Source organism: Aphelocoma coerulescens, chromosome 1 (assembly GCF_041296385.1).
Source record: "Aphelocoma coerulescens isolate FSJ_1873_10779 chromosome 1, UR_Acoe_1.0, whole genome shotgun sequence".
Taxonomy (NCBI): domain Eukaryota; kingdom Metazoa; phylum Chordata; class Aves; order Passeriformes; family Corvidae; genus Aphelocoma; species Aphelocoma coerulescens.
The window spans coordinates 96,987,681-97,008,098 of record NC_091013.1 but is presented as its reverse complement, the minus strand read 5'-3'; positions in this window follow the sequence as shown (position 1 = coordinate 97,008,098).

The following is a 20,418-nucleotide window of genomic DNA, read 5'->3' as shown; positions in this document are numbered from 1 at the left end:
TGTGGCAGCTCAGTCCTGCTGCAGACTAAAACCTTTGCCTCTTTTTTCCTTACTCATGCCATGAAGTCATTGCTGTCTCTGATATCACAGTGGGTTGCCCTGGGAAGTCTTGTGATATCTGAAGGAGAGGATTATAGCTAGGTTAACAAAGCAGTGGCAGGACTGGAATGATAAAGGTGTTTATCATACCATAAAGCATCTTGGTAATTAGAAATTTAAGCACAGACGTTTCCTGTTTTTTGAGGGAGAGCTGGAATTTTATCTGCTTTTCTCTCATGCTTCATCAAGGAAGTTCACATTTATAAAGCAAGGGGAATTGAAGCTGCACTTTGTTTTTCTCACTGTAAGAGGGAAGGAAAAAATGTGCAGGCAGGCTAGGTCTATAACATTGATTTGTAACCAACAAAGGAAATGTCTACTTATGAGACACAAATCAATGTAACCAGACTGTGAAAGTGCAAACAGAGATGTGAGAAAATTATTTGATCGTTAGTCTTCCTTTTGAAAAGACAGAGAGCCAAATTCTGCTCTCATTTATGAGGATGTAACTTCCATGAAAACCAGAGGAGACTTGCCAATGTAATTATGAACAAAATTTTATATGGTGTCCTTCTGATGGATGGAGGTGTAAGGCATTAGAGTCAGGAAGGGGGCTAGGCGGGAAAGGAAGGATGGTGTAGCAAAGAGGATATTAACCAGGTTTTGCTTTTAATGAATTGTAGGTACAGAAAACATATCGATGTTCCCTCCCATGCAGAGGTGACCTATATGAACTGTGCACCTCCTTAATTCAGCTGAAATCTTAAAACAGTTTTCATTAACCTGAGAATTTGTTGCCACAGGCTGAGATATTTTCTTGGAGACAGACTTGTCTCCTGAGAATTATCTAATCTTGCAGATTCTAGACTACAGGGTTCATTATCTAGGAAAACCCTGTATTAACAATTAAACCAAAGTATTTTGAAGGTTGGAAGAAAATTTGGTGGTCTAAGTTCTTTTGGCCCATGGAAAACAATAGATACTGATTTGGAAGTGAAGCCCTTTTTTCTTCCATGGCTAGTCTTTAGAAAGACTGTGCGCTTCTCAGGTGGGGGATTTTGTCTCCCCTGCAGCTGTTTGCACCCCCATATTTACCCTGTAGATTGACAGAATTGGTTGTTTCCATGCAAAATCAGTTTCTGAAGCTGTAGTTTGACTGCATAGTGGATCTCGGTCATAAAACAGTATCAAAACCACTGTAGCTGTGTAGCACAAAATGTTGATCTCGGCTAGATTCACACACTGATTTGAATGTTTTCAGAACAAATGGATTATCTTTATGTGGCAGGCTGGATGTCAGATCAGGTATCACCTGTCTGCGCCCCTGTGACTTTAGGCTAGATTAGGTATCATCTGCTCTCCTGCAACAACCCAAACTCTTGCTAATTTAACAGTAATGTGATCGTGTGCCCATGCCCAAACCAGGTCAGATCTGCACTGACGACTGAGCTGAGTCTGTTCATTAGTGGGCAAACTCATCTCAGTTTCAGTTCCAAAAACACCCCCAAGTGGAGGCAAACCACCTCCTTCAGCTGCACACCCTGCTTCAGTCAAGGCTTCAGCCCCTCTTCAGCAGTTCCCTGTATTTGCACAGGTACCGGGATCTCCCCATATGTCTCCATCCAATTCCATTAGTGCAGTCACTGGAAAGAGAAAGGCCAACACATACATCCATACACAGTTTTTTGGGACTCATTTGGAGAGGTAGATATTTTTATTCTGGTTAAACTGCTCTTAATTCCTGGGGATATTGTTTTATTTATGCCACAATACAAGATTAAATCAGGCCATGGCTTCCCAACAGACAAACGAAGTGAGTCTAAACAAATTATATTTTTGAAAGCTTTTGGGATAAGAACAATTTTGAATCTAAAATGCATTAAAGTGACATTAAATAACAACAAAAAGCTTACATTCATTCCAAGTTAAAATCCTCTTTACAGAAGGAGGCGCAACAAGTTCCATCATTTTACTTTGTAAACCGAAAAATGTCTACTTTTTATTTTTTCTCAACTACTCCTGGCCTTTTGAGATGGAGGCAAAACTCTCCCTGGCTCTTGCCCCCCAACTCTCACATGTAGTGAATATTTCCTCTTGAGTGCTCTTTGTGTCGTGATATCTTAAAATAAGTGTCTTTCTGTCAGGCATTGCTCTTATATAATACATGTTGTCATCTGGAGTGAGGCACAGTTGTGCATATTTAGCTGGTTTGCTTTGTAATGCGTCATTACAAGTGACCGAAAACATGGTACAGGAAGTTGTTTGTGTGCTTTTTTTTCATTGCTTATGCAACTCCCAAGCAGAAAATGTTCTTGAGAGCAGATGGTACAGAAAAGTCAATTGCAAGTTCCGTTTTCCAGATGCATAGATGTTTCATGTCTTCTTGAAGCCAGTTCAGATGGCTTTGGAAACTTGAGTCTAACTTTTGTTTAACCCTTTACTGCGTCCCCAGTTAAAGTGTTTCCTACAGGAGTTTCAGTTCTAATAAAAACAGCCTGAATGCACAAGATCCATTGTGTTCTTAGATGCTCAGCTGGAATCTGGGACATAGTGTTATAATCAGCAATTGAATTACTACTGCTCTTCCAGCAAGAATGCTGCAAGTTCAGCAACTGATGCACATTCTATGGTTTCCATTCGTTTCTCTCTTTCAACTTTCCAAAGAATACATTGTAGCACAGAGGGGCCAATATCTGAATTTCTCAGCGCTTGACAAAGGGCTTACTAGATAGTGAAGGCAAATTAATTTGACTTCCTACAGAGAAGGTAAGAACTTCTTACCCTAGGGCAGTAACACAGTCAGCTCATGACTGCATGATACTGATAAACTACAGTTTACAGCTCAGTAGGTTTCTTGTTTGATTCGGTTTTTTAACTTGCTTGGGTCTTCGGACTTTTCACAGTAAGCTTATTGCTGCTGAACTGTAGGCTTTTATTTGATAACAAATAAAAGTATTGGTCCAATTTTTTCCCTGTTGCACCCACAGAAATCTGTGGGAGATCATATGAGTATTGTAGACTAACTTAGTGGGAGGGCATCCATGAAAGTTGGTCTGCAGTTGTTGGCCAGACCAGTCACTTTGTGAATTCAAACACAGTCTAGATTTAGTTCAGGTCTGACTTTACTGCAAAGTGATTTGTATATCCAGGGGCTCATAAGAAGTAAGGCACTTGATCCCATAATAACAATACCAAGTTGTCAGTTGTTGTCCATAGATCCCGAGAAACGAGAAAGTAGGATTTCTTTAAAGATATTGCTTGGCATGCAGTACAGCCTGCCTTGGTCAGAGGTAGGCATAGAACCAGAGTTTGACATCTGATCCACTAAGTTTTGTTGTTTTCAAGTACTCCCAACAAACTTTCAAGAAAGATTATCTGAGCTATGAAAAATAATAGATTTAGAAATAAAAGCTGAAGGAGAACATTTTTTATTATGTCATCACCTACATTTTCAGCTGTTTCTTCACACGTGTTTTATTCACCCAATGTGAAGAGATGAACCTAAACTGAACTCTCAAAGCTGAACAAATTCAGAAGTGAAACTGACTTTGCAAATCCCTGGCTCCAAGACATCTCTTTAAATGAGAAAATACAGAGGTTTGGGATGACTTAAATCTGGCTCTTATGTTGGTAATAGCATATAATTCAAGTTTAGATGCCCAGAAATGGTGATTGATGATAAGAGCGGTCAGAAGGAACTGGTTTCTTTGGAAAACCTTGTGAAATAGTCTAGAACCACTACATTTGCAAACAGGGTCCCAAGGGAAGTGGTCCTGACATCAATCCCGTCAGAGTTCAGGAAGTGTCTGGATGGTGCTCAGTTATATGATTTAGTTGTAGGTAGTCATGCAAGGATGATTTCCTACTGAATGAAAGTTCAGAATTTTGTGACACCGGAGTAATCTTCAGAAACTCCTTCCTTCTGTAGACCACTCATGAACTACAAAAAGAATAATATTTTAAATTTATAGAGAAGTTTCATCTGAAGACCTCATTATTGATTTGCAGCATTATCTATTAACCTTGCAGTAATGAGGGAATTGCATATTGCCATTTATTTTTCCAAGGGGGAAACTGAGAGGTGTAAAAATAAGGGTTTGTCAGAACTATGAGAAGTATCTTATTGAAGTGTGGGCCTTCCCTAAGAGACAGAAGGAGAGTTAACACTAGAAAGACTTGAGCTTTCAGGACAGGATCCAACCATAGCCTTCATCATTCAATGTTCTCTCAAAACCAAACAGTGCAGTTGGGGTTTTTTTTTCACTCCTTCTCGATGCTTGGGCTGAGAAGCAAATTGCACATACCAGACTGGCTTCTCAAGGCAATAAGTGAAAATGGCATTTTAAAATAATAGTTGCCATGTCCTGCAGCTCAGAACTGTCATACTGCATGTGAAAAGCTCACTTCTTCCCAGAAATGAGGTGTAGAAAGTAATATGAATATGTGTGTGTGTATGCATGTGGATGTGTCTGGGTCTGGGACACAGACAGAATCCCTACCTGGGAATGGCTTGCTATTATTAGGCATGCAGTTACCAGGGGTTAGGTAAGACAATTGGAGCTCTGTTTTTTAACAGAGACATGATTCATGCGATTTGTAGTAACAGTAACCACCTCCAAAGCAGACAGAAAGCAGGCATAGACAAAAGGCTGAAGAAATCAATGCTGGCTGAACACAGCCATCCTCCGGATACCTTCTGCTTGCAAACACACTTCAGGTTATCAGCAGTGGAGGTTGATGCTAATTTCAAAGACTTCTGGAGTTACTGAGCTGGTACATCTGTATTGGTGGTGTTTGCAGGGCGTGGTTGAGGCTGCGGGAGCTGTGAGGGGTGACAGCATTGGGCATACTTTGCCATGTTCCCGGCAACGTCTCTGGTGTTCTGCCGGAGGCAGAGGGAGCTGTGAGCAGAACTAGCACTCCTACTCTATTTTCTCAGTTACTCCTGCTGGGAAAGACTGGAACCAAAACAACTTTTGGCTCCTCTGCAGTTAACACTTCTACAGACATTTTTATAGTAATGTGGAGGGAGAGTCGAGACCTGGAGTAGCTTTGAACTTCTGCCAGTGCTCTTCATTAGAGCAAATTGTGAAATCTGATTGAACTAGAATAGCTCTAAGCTCCCCTACAGCTAAGATTCGTGATCCATCTCCTATGGTACTTCTTGCCGGTCGTGGCAGAAATCAGAATATCTGCAAGCACCCTGATAATTTCGTTCATATGGGCCATTTTCTTATAAGATTTTCTGTCACAAAATAGCAGGAGTAAGGTAGCTGCCAGATTGTCAAAAACTCAATCACCTCCTCACAGAATTTCTTTCCTGATAAGAAAAATGTTGCGTTCAGACACAGGTGGGGTGCTCATTTACAGTGTCACTCTCCAAAACTAAAAGGTGGGGAAGTTGCTATAAGGTTCCCTCAAGTCACTGCCATTCCCTACCATGCCTTGTCTTGGAATATTGTGAATCTCCTGTAAAATTTCATTTCAGCACCATCTAAACCATTCTACATAGTAACTTCTGCTGTCAAGGAAGAAGATGCTGAAGATTTGCAAATGGTCTTTTTAGCACTCAGGAGACAGCCCTCCTACGTTAGCAGAACTTATCCAACAACAGAGCCAACTGCCTTCAGTTTCATTCAAAAAAGTTTTGAAATGACCAGAGAAGAGGCCTCTAAGAGCCACAGAAGAGAGCTGAATACTGAATTACAATAAATCCCAAGAGTATAATTTGCTAATACTGAAGTAAGAATAACAATTATTGCTATGTTACTTTCCTTAATGCATCACGCTGCATATACTGCACAGAAATCACTTCAGCTACTATTAATGTTAGTAATCATTCTCCATCAGCCACACCACATACAGTTTTAAGAGAACAGTGAAAAATAACTCAGAGTGCCTTAAAAATGGTATTGTAGTCATATCCTGACTCTGTGTTTTCCTGGCAGAGGGTGTTTAAAACCCAGATCTGAATAATGCAGCTGGCACTGACATCTCTACATTTAAGGCACACTTAAGAAAAATCCTGGTTTGATGCAGATGATACATAACTTTAAAAAGCAAATAATTATCACAAATATACATCACACCTCAGGACACGCTGCTGTCAGTGACTTGACATTTCAAATGATGAGTTTCACAAATGCGCATAACCATCAGATTTGATTGAACAATGTTTTAGAATAATTCACATGCTCATCTAGAACTTTTTTCATTGTGTTTTGGCACTGAAGCATGAAACAGGAAATCTACAGTGGTTTTCTCTTTGCTTGTGAGGAAGCAAGCGCTTTGATCAGTTCTACGTACTCCAAGGCTGTAGTCAGTTATTCCTCAATGGATAATGAAACTAAAGCCCAGAGTGACTCGGTTTCTCTGTGGATCCCGTGTGATATTTTATATATAGTTTTTGACATAAATCAAATAAGCTTTCATTTGTACAGTTTGAGGCCAGAGGCAGCAAACACACAGGAAAAATGGTATGGGAAAACACGTTTGTGATGCTTTTTACCTAGTCTTTTCACTGTGTTGGTTACCGACTCTTTAATGAATGACTGGCAAGGGAAATCTTCAGAGACAGAGACACTCATCCAAAACAACAAAAAAAATTAAAACTAATTTTCATTTTTTCATAATTGACAGTAATACAGTTGTTTAGCTCAGCATTTGGGCAGCGGTGGTAAAAATGTTAAAACTTAAGGAAAAGATTCCTTGTCTCAGACTTTGCCCCTCAGAATCCATATAAATGTGATTTTTAATATAAATCTTTCTCTAGTAAATGCAGATAAAAATCACGGAAGCATTTTCATCTCCTTATAAAACAAGTCACATAATGAAAGCTCAGGGAGAGGGAGGAATTCTATCAAGAAGATACTAAGGACTTGTTGGGGGGAAGGAGGGTGTTCAGTTTTTCTGTTTATCTGTTTGATAGCCTGGCTCTTGCTTGAGAAAACCAGATGTATCAGTGAAACTTTTATTTCTTAGTTTACCTTGAAGCAGATAGTTCTGTGACAAATAGATCAAATCTATTGAAATTTATAGCTGAAATTTATTCCACTGTCCTACGTGGAATTCTACCTTTAATTAATGTAAACAGTATCTCATAGTTTCTGCAAGCAACAAGCCATGAAAAAACAGTATTTAATTACTTTTACCACTTACCATTTTGTATCATGTTCCATACTCATGAAAGGGTACTGCTGACTTGTGATTGAGATCATCTTTCAGCATAAGAACCACAAGCTTGGTGGCCAGACATTGATGCCTCAAGTGCTGTACCCCTGTGACCAGGAGGGGGCGGGTATGGCAGAACCAATGTCAATAGTGTAAATCTTGATTAAATTGTTATGTGCTGAGATTATACAGTCCCTGCACCTTGATGAAAATACACTGTCAGTTTGAAAACCTGGTTACTGAAACAGGGAGATCTATTCTTTGAGAATGTTCAGTACTTTCTGCAATTCACCAGCATCTATGGGACTAAAGGTTTCAGGGTTAATGCCAAAGTATTTGCAAGGACAGCATTTAAAGCAACATGTAGGGGAGAAGGAAGAAACTCAGCTCGTTTTCTTCGTATGCTTTCATTGTTTTTGTTCTTCCTGAAAAATAATGTCCTTTCAGATTTCGTTTGACATCTCCATGATGTTGAACAGATTCGGAGAAATCACCAATATTTTGACAGGGTTCCTTGGCAATGAAATGTTCATGAAGCTCATCTGTCATGAGCTAATCTGGCTCATCTAGCCAAAGCAGTAGCTTAGGCGGATATATTACTGTAACAATTTAATTTCTACACATTTTCTTCGTCTCTGGTGATTGCAGTGATGGCAACTCATATTTCAGTTTCAGAAACATAGGTATTAATTGCAGCACAACTATACCTTTAGTTTTGTGAGAATCTCGCATAAGGTAGCAAGTGAGTATCGTGTTGTCCAAGTGCCACCATCTTTCTAACAAGACAATACTCTGATTGCACTGACCATCTTCAGTGTTCATGGGTTCAAAACCTTAACCTCTTACTTGTTCCCCTCCCACAAACCTTTTGAGTTTCAGGCCATAATGCTGATGCCTTGTAACCTACAGCATCAGCACATAAATGCCTGAGGCTGTTTATGCCCTCAAACTGCTTCTATTAATACTAAGTATCTGTAGAAAAGTAGCACTCAGGATTCAACAACGCTCGCAGTATACAAGCACTACCCACAAATCAGTCTGTTACTGGGAAAGGTTATGTAGGTGCAGTTCCACTGAGCACAGATGATTTACTCCACATTTGACACCAACATCAATAAAATTAGGACTTTATCTGTTTGCCTCAGTCACACCCCACTTTAATTAACTGCTTTGAGAATTATGTGGCTTCACTCAGCAGTCAGGTACAACTGTGAAGGCTCCATAGTAGGAATATACAGAATTCTGTGTTTTATACCCAGCACTGTTTCGCCAGAAAAAGATAATTTTAAAATAATGATCATGTATATAACTCCACATACATACAGATATATATGGTTACTTATATGTATATATCTGTGTTTGTGTACAATACTGTTTCTTGTGTTACCACTTGTGGAAAGTGGTCTGACCCACTGCCATGGTTTAGTCTGGCATCACAGATTTTTGTATTCATTTAAATCATTAGCTGAATGTTATATTAGGGCTTTTGGTGACCTACTCCTGCTCTGATTAGGCTTACCAACTATTGACATTTAGTTTCCTCTTCCAAGTAGCAGTTATCTTCATTTCAAATCAGGTGTGCAAAGTCCAAACAGTTGCTTAATATTGCCAAGCATGGCTTTATCCTGCTCCACCCGCCCCGAGGAGCAGCCAAGAGAGCAGCACATGTTCTGCTTGGGCACCTGCCACACCTGCAGGTGTGGAGTTTATACACCCAACACACTGAGCATGATGAGATCTTCATTAGTGGGAAATAGGCAGCACTCAGCGTTAGACCTGAAATGAGACAAAATGTTCTGGGCTGAGGCCTTGTACCACTGCCCCAGGTAGGAGGAGCCATTTGGCATGGGAAGTGGAAAGGAAAGTCAGAAGGACAAGAGTTATCCTTTTTGACCTGAACTCTTAGGCGTGGTTAGCTGTTGCATTGAGAGTACTGTTTCCAAATAGAAAGAAATATCAGAAAAATCAACAGACAAAAGTGAGATCTCGAAAACGCTTATTCCGAGTGCCAAAATCAAACTTAAGAATTGCAGCTTAAGAGCAGTGAAATTTTATAGTATCAGATAAAAGGCACTGAAAAAAGGGAAAAAGAAACAGATGCAGGCAAGTAATAGAGGGCCCGTGAGACAAAAACGGGGAACATAATGTGGACTTTCCTGCAGACTACGTTGCAATTCTGGATTTCAGTAAGTAACTCTGGGACTTCAGGGAGAGATTTTTTTTTTCTGGTGCTATTGCAAACATGTCCTTGTGGGAAATTGGCCTTTACCAGGCTAAAGCAGTCCAGCCTCTTTAAACAGTCTTTCTATAAATGTCTAATCCATTAACAAATTAATTTCTGATTTTTAGGCCATACTGATAGTGGACATAGAGATGTCCCAGTAGAACACAGAAATTAACAGTTTCCTCTCCTAAATGAAGCCTTGACTACTGTGAAAAAATCATGCTTATGGCCTTCTAACATGTCCTATATTGCCAAACTTTTGTGGGTTTTATAGCACAAGTCCTCGCTTCTGTTGGAACAGTGGTTTTTATATCTCAGTCCATCTTGATCTCTGTTTAAGACATTGGGGTTGGATACATACAATGGGCTTCATACAATGTAAATGCCATAGTCAGGCCTAGTCAGAAGATATATTTTCTACTTACAGAGAAACAGTAAAATATATCTGGAATAACCCACTTCATGCAGAAAGCTGATTCTTGAATCATATTTGTTGATGGCTGACACTGCTGTTCTCATTTTCTTGTTGTGGCTTTAAGAATTTAATCCAAAATGCTACTCCCAGAGAGAAAAAGTGACCAAAATAGAATTGAGTTTAGCCTAGACAGCCCAGTCTGAAAGTATATCATGACTGTGAAAGCATCAATTAAAACTGACCCCACCTGACTCAAGAGACCTGTACAATAATGTGGATTAAGATCAGACATGCTAACTTCTGAGGCACTAGCAAGTTACTTTCCATTGCCTCATGATAGACAGCACTGTTCCAGCACAGCAAATAAGAATAATCAGAAATAAGTTCACAAGAAGCTCATCTTTTAATTTTTTCATTACTAGGGATTAGAGGAAATGCAGAAGGAAGCATTCTGAAGATACAAGAGAAAAGACTATTGCAGGAATAAAATAAATAGCAATTAACTAAAAAATTGAGTCTGCTTGATCAGGAATCACTAAAAAAAAGTAACAGAAGATTGTGGTATCAGGTCTCAAGCAAAGAGAAGGAGCTATTTTCCTGATTGTCCCTTGTTGGTCAGATATCGGAGTGCCCCTAGCAAGCAGGGAATACTGAATGTGTTTGATGGTGTCTCTGAGCAGACAGAAGTATGTCCAGGGGGAGAGATAGAAATACCCTGCAGGAAACTAATGTAAAAGAAGCCAATTTCAGGACCAAGAAACAGCAGTAAGTTGATGTTTATAATATTTAAGTCATCTTTAAAGGAAATATGATGTGTTGTGTAAAGAGCAGAGTCAGGCCACTGCTTGCTTCTCTGTGTTTTAGGCAATACGACAGACCACATCAGATCAATGGTGCTGATTAATGAACAACTCTGGAAAGGTAGCTAACAAGAGATGAAAGGGTCAAGACACAAATTTTAGGAGGGAGAAGGAGGATCAGTGCCTCAGAATATAGAGTTATGGTCCAGAAGTCTATTAATCATCAGTATTATTATGTAAAGCACCACATTTTCTCCTGACTTTATGCCCACTGCAACTGCACTGAAGTCAGTATAAAACTGACCTAAAGTGTACATCTTAAATCACAATCTGTAGTACATCAGTACTCTCATAAAATGAACCTTCCTTAATAAAAACACTGATACGATTAATGTTCCTCACACCCTCTAAATTACCAGATAAAACTTGGAAAGAGCAAGGTGCAATAAAAGTGAGCATATATAAAATGCCCAAGTTACTATCATCAGTGGGAATATTTAAGTAATAAAAGTCTGCATTTCTGGAATGCATTCATGCAGAAAATTTATCCTCCAAAATCTTAATTAAGCACACAGTACCTCATGGAAAAGTAAGTAATATAATGCTTTCCATTTCTGGATAGAGAAGCCCAGGTAGACAGGGGAGAAGTTACTTAACCCAATGTCACTCATCCCATTCCTCTGTTGTCCTGCTTGTCTCTCTTTTTGCCCAATCCTCTTATGGTCAAAGATCCATTTCCTCTAATTTTTCCAAAGAAAGATTAAGTCTTCTACAAAAATTTGGGGTATTTCATTCTCTGTTGCACTCCCAATGTCTTAAGAAGTACCATTGGCTTTGGTGATTTTATGTACTTAAAAAGTACCTAACAACTGCTGAGGATCTCAGTGCTTTATGCACTCATCACACTGGAGGAAAGAGATATATCTTCCCAGGCCATAGTAAAAAATATGGAGAAAAATGAAGATATTTTAAGTATTGCCTTTCACAGAGATTTTTGTGCCCAGATTTTATAGAAGACTTCCAACAGCCCATCTCTAACAACTTGTCTGCCTGACCCTTGATGTGAAGCCAGATTGAGTGCTAGGCAGTGCTACAAGAGAGAGCCACTTGGATTGGGATCCCAGAGATTGGAAGAGCAATAATGACACAAAAAGAGAGGTGACAAAATATGCAGGATTAATACATGCAGTTCTTAGGCTTCTCTTGTGTGAAATTAGGAGTGAAGTGAGCAGGAGTTCTGCTGAAGTAAAGACTAAAGACCCAGTCCTGTGATTTTTCTGCTTCTAGTAGAAGTTAAAAATGCACGTTATCTGAAGTACTAGGCAGTCTTTAAGGCATGTGGGATTTATGCCTTAAAAAGATGAGCAATAGCCAGATAAAAGACAGACTCGTGTGCAAAGTGGGTACAAGAAGTAAGGTCAGCGTTAGCAGAACAGGTGGGGCGTACATGGAGGTGGGAAGGAGAGCTTGAAAGTCAGCCATGCTGAGTGTTAGCAAGGACTTAAATCTACAGAATCCTTGGGCGTTGCTGCACCTTTGAAACTCAATCCTAGGTTCTGGTCAAAGGTGTCACTGTTTTATGTAATTCTTTCGAGCTAACCTGATGCATGTGGTTCCTCTCCCAAGCCCTGGTGAAACTCGGAGGTTCAGACTAAGTTGTAGATTTTGTGTGTGTGTGTTTGAAGTTACTTAATTTGCGATTCAAAGCAGACTCCAAGAGGGGAGAACCTAAAAAAACTGGAATCAGAGAAAGTGTTTGCTTGAGCCCCTGTAAAATGTAGCTGCCAGGTTTCATATAGCCTGTTGAAATCAGAATTTAGTATATATCCCAGTCACTAAGGAACATCATCATTACAAAATGTGTGAATTGAACATAAAACTGAATGTATATTTTGTGAAGTGCATTATTACAGTGTCATCTAAAATCCTTCATTGTGTCCATTGGTGCTCATTGCAGTGTTCCTGCTGCACAAACAGTGGGGTTTTTTGTTTTGCATTTTCAGACATAAATTCCAACTTGCACAGTGATATTAGCTACCTGTGAAATAACAATTACATCTCTTATCATTTTGCATTCGTCTTCTTGATTTCTTTGATAAAACAAATACTTTCTGGTCTGCTCAGAGGAGGCAAAATCATTTCCATTTTTTCATGGAAGTGGCACCAGTAGCTTCACTGTGGATGGCACTGAATATGTTCATGTCCCAAGAGTTCTTTGCATAGGTGAAGTGAGCAGGATTTAATTCTGTCTCTGGATGTCAACTTCAGACAAACTCCCTACATCCACAGTGAGCCACCCAAGGATTATAAAAAGCTAACAAAGGAGGAGTTCTCTTAGTCTAGAGAGGGATTCAAGTCCCCCAAAAATATAAATACTCCCAAAAACTTAGATCTGGATGGTGAAATCACCATCTAACAAATACTGGAGTTGAGGTTTTTCTGTGGATCCCTTTCCATCTTAGTCCATTGATTCCAACTGTCTCTTTAGCTCAGAAGATTTCAGAGATAAAACTGCTGCTAAGCTGAACCTTTCCTGCAAGGCTGACAATAAGTTACTTCTCTGGTGTCACTGCAGTAGACCAGGTGGCTGATGGGAGAAAAGTGGGGTTTCTGCTTTGATATGAGCCATGCTTTTTGTGATGTAAAAACAGCAAAAGACATGAAGGAGGATTTTTTCCTTCCTTTTCCTGCCTTTCGGTCCTGAGGAAGTGTTTGTTGCTGCTCAGAACAGGACTGGCCTTGTTCTGATGAGATGCACTTGAGTGCCAAGTTTGTGCTAGCTCTCCATCAGTGCTCCGTGCTCGTGCCATTGGACTGAGCAACTTCTCAGAAGGAATCCTACTGATAGCACTTTTGGTAGCTAATCCTCCCTCTCCTCCTTACTTCACCAGATCAGGTTGCATGGGCACACTGGGATAACTGGGGACTGACTCTGTGGTCGTTTGCAGCCAGGGCTGGAGGGACTGACGTGGGAAGAATTCGGCACTACCAGGCTGCAGCCAGCTGTGCTCACAGCACAGAATGCCAGTTAGAGTTGTAGCAAATTTTCTTGCACTCAGTAAATAATTATTATTTCCCCCTGACCTTTCCTTTTGATTCTTCCTGGTACAGACACAGCCTCTCTCTGTTCCCTGCCCCAATGAACGTCTGCACTAGGTCCAAGGCTTGGAGTAATTTACCTGAAGAGTGATACCGTTTGGAAACCACTGTAAGTATATTTTATCTCTTATAAAAGACTTCTTGTTCAGCAAAAAAGAGACATCTTAAAAAAACAAAAACAAACTGCAGCACCTGTGAGCCTTACTGATGAGGGTAAACTAAGTTTTGCTTTTGAAATTTGCAAGGAAATATGTGGGCAAAAAGTATGTCAATAAAAAAACTGTTAAATATTTAAGTCATAGCCTCACAGCATAGTTCAGCAATGGCTGGTTTGATCTGCTTGTATCTTTTAGTTTGGCAGGTTCTCCCTACTTATTGCTCCAGTTCGTGCTGTTCTAGTTGGTTCATCCATGTTTGTCTCTGCAGTGTTTATCTTCTTTTTTATTCTTATTACTTTTTAATGAGACACCTTTCCTGTCGTTGGTGTTTCAGGCAATACAGATGGAATCTACTGCAACTTCTTAAAGGTTTACACTGTTCTTTCCAGAACTTGAGTCATTTATGACTCAAGGCCTTTATGATTTGGTAATTTGGCTGGGTTGCATAGGTAAAGTTGCCTGAGAGAATTTTGACTTTGCATTGTGGTTTTATTATGCTCTGAAATGACCGTTTGTCTGATATTTGTAATTCTCCCCCTGTAAATATAATAGTTTCAAATTCTTTTGATCAATTCTCAGTAATTGCCAGTATTGTCACAGTGTTAGTGTAGCTGAGATGCTCTGATGTTACAGCTGAGATGCTCTGATGTTACAAGTCAGGCAAGCTCTGTAGTCAGGACCCAACTCCCATGAGACTTTTGGTTTAGATGGAATAAATGGACAAATTTTGAGACATATAAACCCTACTTCAGGCCTGAAAAGGACCCAGCAAATTTCAATCTTACTTTAACTTAATCTCTGAGTTTAATTTAATTATGTTAATCAGTCTCCTGTAAGGGATTTTGGAGTTTATTTTACTTTTCTGTGTTGATTAAATTTTCCAGGCTTTTATTGCACTAGAACATTGGGTCTCTCTTGTCAGTTCTCCGTGCCTCCCATTCTTGCTTTGCAGTGCTCCGCTGGGATTTCTCTTTCATATTACATTTTATGGCGATGTTTTCAGGAGTTTGTGTTTTCCATTGTATGACACAAACTTGCAATCAGAGATTTTAAACAAACTGCCAGTCATGTAGCTGCAACAGCATGAAGATCAATGTGGCTGCAAAATCATCAGAGAAGCTGTGTGAATATTCAGGCAGTCAGCCTGTGCAGGACTTTTAACTACTGAAGAAACACTTCTGGCAGGAAAACTGTGATGGCTTAGGTGGTTTATAGGGAGCTTGTTTTGGGAAGCTTCACCCTCAGCTCTGTCATTCAGTGTGCCCTGAATTTTGAGCTGAGGTCTCTGGGCAGATTTCAGTGGTTTTTTGTTGTTCTTTCAGGCCTATTTTTTATATTCAGTGATTGTATTCATCTCTCCCTCTCTTTACTTTGTCAGTTTCTAAATATGTATTGTCAATGTCATGTCTGGAAGAGACACAACACTGGCAGTGATAAGCACTGATATCAGGAGCTGTGTTAGTCGCACACAGGCAGAGGAAGAATGTGAAGCAGAACACTCAGGAAAAATATTGCTTAAAATCAGACGTGAACTATTTTCACACTCTTATTTTTAGGATCTGAAAAGCCGGAGGTTTGTTTTTTTTTTCAATTATATACAGCCTCTGTGAATTACTAAGGTTACAAATGAACTGTGCACCAGTGAGTTAAGTGGAGTGCTTGGACACTACAGGCATCTCTGACCTGAGGGCACTTACTATAAGGTGATGCCATATCTGTGAAGAGGTGAAATAGTGCCTGGAACATGGGTGGGCAGACGCAGCCAGCAGCAGCACTTACAACAACATCAGCAGCCCTGTGGCATGTTCCCTCTGTGCTGTTTAATACGCGACGAACAAAGGTCTGGTTGGTGACCCAGCCCTCCCTGTATTCAGAGGCTGAAAACTGCCTCATTATTGTTCATTATGTATTATTATTCTCATGCAGCCACATTATCATAGCTTCCCCTGAGAGCCAAGATGCTACTGTGGGCTCTGCACAGCTACAGTGGTTCCTATACCTGAGCTAATTTGTTCATTGCTAACCTGACGTCTCTGCAGGACAGAGAGCTATTCCCCTTGTAAGGGAAGGTTCAAGCATTAGTTATAGCTGCTGTGTGAGAAGTACAACATACACTGTCTATTTTTGACAGGGACCTGGTTTGCTGGCCCTGCTGTGAGAACGTGTTAACTCATCCAGGAGAAATTGATTCCAAACTCAAGTAATGGTTGCAAGGGAGATACATGCAAAGAAATCAACTGTGGAGAGCAAGTGGAGGACTGAGGGAGAGAAAGTTGTATGCAAGAGTGGCAGCAAGAAAGAGGAAGTGTGGCAGGGGTTTTCAAGGCATTCCAAAGCTCAGCGGTAGTAATTAGTTTCTAGATAGCTTTGAGGTTAGGACATCCAAAATACTACCCATTCTGCCTTCAAATTAAACAGAAATGAGCCTGTTCTAGTTTACAGCCAGTGCCCAGATCATTGCAGTCGCTGCATCATTGTGAGTTGCCCACCATTTGAGATCTTGTTGTAGGATAGTGCAGTGCTAAGGTATGTGGAAAGGAGCGAATGTCTCAGTGCAATGAGGATACTGACAGAAAACAGAAATAAAATGATGGCAGTGATTGTAGATTTTGCTTTACACATGAGCTGGTAAGCACTGATACACACAGTTCAGTTCAGGGATGACAGCGGAGACAGTTAGCCTACTATTAGTTGCTGGAGACCATACAATGAAGAAAAAAGGTAATATATTTTAAGTGGTGGAAATTAACATAATGAAAAACAATAAATATAAGGGAATGCTGAAAGTGAATACCAGCAAAAGGAAAGTACATAGACATACGATAGAAAATTTAAAGTGTTAGAGTAGGTAGGATATATAGAAATAAACTGGATAAATCTCTTGTAAATCAGGAGCAAATACAAATTCTGCAGGGACCCTCTAGACTTTGAAAGGTCAGTATCTTTTCTGTTCCCAACTCCGGGGATTCTGTGCATCAAGTCCATGTACAGAAGTGCCATCTCTTTGCTGTAATCCCCTTCTGCCGTTCTTCACAAGGAGCAAGGATGATGATGGCGCTCTGATAATGTTAAGAATGAGTTCAGTATGGGAAAGGACTTGTAATGCACCACAGGTGTGTGTGGAGAAGGAGATAACTGGAGATAACTGAAGCCCCTTGCTTCAAGAGCACATTCCCAAGTCTTTTGCATTCCCAACATGGCAACTATTGCCCTTACTAACAAGTAAATAGCAAACAGCTCTTTTCCAAGATTAGTATGTAGAGAAGAGCGTAGTCATAAGAACTAAAGTAGCAAGGTAGACCGATCCTTGCTACTGAAATAATCACATAGGATTGCCAATCAATGACATCCAGAGTTGGGCCATAAATAGGTGTCATTTGGGAAGGTTCCACAAACAATATTTATTACTTGTTTCATTCTTGCTCCTACCCTTGTTCTTTCAGGGTTTCTGACACACCTATAACAGTTCAGTTTTCCAAAGTTAGTGTGCCATTTTTACCTTCTGGAACATGGCGATATATTAGTGAGCTTGCTGATGGAAGTGTTCATAGAAGTAGTGTGCAATCAGAAAAAAAAATTAGGTTGGAAGGGTCCTCTGGATGTCTCTAGTCCAATTCCCTGCTCAGAGCAGAGCTGACTTCCAAGCTGGATTAGGTTACTCAGGGCTTTGTTCAATTAAATTTGGAAAATCTCCAAGGATGGATGGAGATGCCACAACTTGATTGAGTACTTAACAACTCTCCCTGTGAAGACTATAGCAATAAGATAGCAATAGAAGTAGACTGTGTAAGAGAATGTAAGAATATTTAATTAGAATATATAGGTGAAGATCATGGCAATAGGAGATTTCTGTATGGGTGATAAGGTAGAACAAAAGAATAGCAATATATTACAGCAACAGCAGGATTGATCTGGCTTTGCCTTTGCTGGCAACAGTAGTTGGACATTGCAGACTGGAGAACTTTGTTTTGGGTTTCTTCATAGGTAGTTTTGATCACAGTGTCTCCAGGATTTTTCTTTCCTGAAAAGCTTTCTTTAGATCCTTAGCTGACTTTGCTGATTCCCTTAGCCTTCCTCCTGTGGAAGCCTGCCTTCCTTTCATGTGGTAGTGACATGCAGAGCATGTCTGAAAAGTGAGAGAAATGAACTGCTGTGGAGAGGTGTCATCTCCGGTGCCAGTCAGCACCACTGCTATATTCTTACCATCCCAGTGAGCAAAAGTCACCAAGCTGCAGGACTGCAGCATGGAAAGATGATGACACAAGAGCATCTTGATAACACAGTGTCAGCCTTAGAACTAAGCAAAGCAGAAAATACCCGGGTTTGGATAGGAAGAAGCAGGGGATGCTTTGCACAGCCTCCTTGGTGTCACTACCTGTTGCTCTAGTATTTTTTAACCTGTCCCTCTAATGAGCTTCAAAGGCCTGGGAGGCACAGGCAGGATCAGCCACAGAATGAAACATCAGTCAGTGCTTGGTTTAACAACAGAACTATGGCTGTGCTAGTGACTGACACGTCTTGTTTACTCAGACTAAGCCCCCACTCTGCAAATAATAGCAGTCTCCTGCCCAGGGTAGGCAGCTTTGTGTGTGGATAGACCTGGGGTCAGAGGCTGTATTTCAAGCATGTAACTTGGGCTATCTCTGAGCTGAAAACAGACCTTAAATACAGCAGTTCAGCTCCCAGGTACAAGCTACTTCATTGCCCTCTGCATCCAGAGTCCAAGCCTACATGCAGCCTTTGCTTCCTGGCCAAAAAGGTGTGCGATTTGGAAGCTGCTTGGGTAAAAAATTCACTGGTTTATGCACAGATTTCCTGCAGTCCCCAGCATGCTGGCTGCACTTGGGAATGTCCTGGGATCTGGAAATGAAGTGTGTGAAGGTGTGCCAGAGTTTGTCTGGACTATGCCAAAAATCCATGTGGACTGTTACAAACAAAACATATGCAGTCCATGTACTTTAAAATCTATGTGCTCACATACAAGCTTTGTGTCTCAGGCATTCTCATCTGTGTAGCAAGAGATGGATTCTGGTGACAGAACAGGGAACAAAAGGAAAGATGCCCAGGCTTGGAGTGACAAGATGCTCTGTTTACTCTTCATGAAAAAACACACTTTTAAATGGTTTCATTTTCCTTCCATTTACAATGGAATAGATCCGTTCAGCCCTTTGCTGTACCTCTACAACTTTAACTAAGGTCCATTTAGTCATGTGCTATTGGTTTCGATCAGATTAGACTTCAGCCAGTGTATTTTGACCACATTGATTATAGACGTGTAGTTTACTGCAGCAATACCATCTGCCCGTCCTGTGGCGTGGAGATTTGTAGTCCCGGTAATCCAAAACGCTCCAGGGCTGCCAGAAGCTGCGGGGTTATCAGTGTGACCCCGTGGTTCACCCGCAGAGCTCAGTTCCCCGGTCGCACCCCGAAGCCCCGGCCGGCTGCCCCCGGGCGCCTCTTGCTGCCCCTCGGCCGGTCCAGGGCATCCCTTCCGCGCCCACCACCTCTTGGGAGGGGCTTTTCTGGAGGAGGGGTGGGGTAAGGATTTGTTTTCTTTCTTTCTGGCCCGTTTAACTTCTGTTTTTATTCTAATTGGAGTTTTTCTTCCCCGCTCTGCTCCTCGCCCCGGGCCGGGCCGGGCCGGTGCTGCCCCCCGCCGGCGGCCGCAGGTAATGGCGGCAGGTCGGGCCCTGCCCCCGGCCGGGCGTGCCGCCCTTATATAAGGCCTTTATGTAAGCGGCTGGCCCGCTCTGCCCCTCCTCGCCCCCCGCGGGAACGGCGCTTTCCGTGCTGCACCATCGGGTTAAGGATGGAGAGGCCGGCGCAGCCCTCAAACCCCGTCCCGGGTGGGACGCAGGAGGGCAGAGGCGCGCGGGGAGAAGGGGCTCCCGCCCTGGCCCTTCATGAGGAGAGTCCCGCCCTGCCGAAAGGGATCTGCCGGCAGGCGGAGGGCAGGACCTGCTCCCCGGGTGCCCGGCACCGCTCGCGCCTCGCGTGTCGGCAGGAGATAACGGGTTCCACTGGGATGGCTCCAGCCTGCCCGGCTCCCGCTGCTCTCCCGCAAGAGTGACCAGGGTTCTCCCCCCGGCGTGCGGCGGGAGCAGCCGGATGTTTGCCGGGGTGCTCCAGCCGCATCCCGGGCCAGGGCAGCAGTGTCCCCGGCCGGAGGCTGCATCCCGAGCTGGCGGCGCCGCTCCCTGCCTCGGGGAGCACAGAGGCAGCACCTGCAGCTGAGTAACGGAGGGGGAACAGTGAGACAGGTGCTCGCCGCCCTGTTCAGAGTGCTCACTGTGTGATTCAAAACCTGACACTTCGCCCGGTGCCTCGTCTTCCCCGTCAGTGAAACTAAGGGAGGGACTAGGTACCTGCTTGGTGTACCACTGAGCCTTAATTCTTTGGAGGTCCTGGATGGAGGGAGGTGTTTAGAGCTCGTGTGCACAGCGCCCACAGATAGTTGTTTGAGGTTCCAAGTCTTAATGCTTTACTTAGATGACCTCTGCATCTCAAAATTGC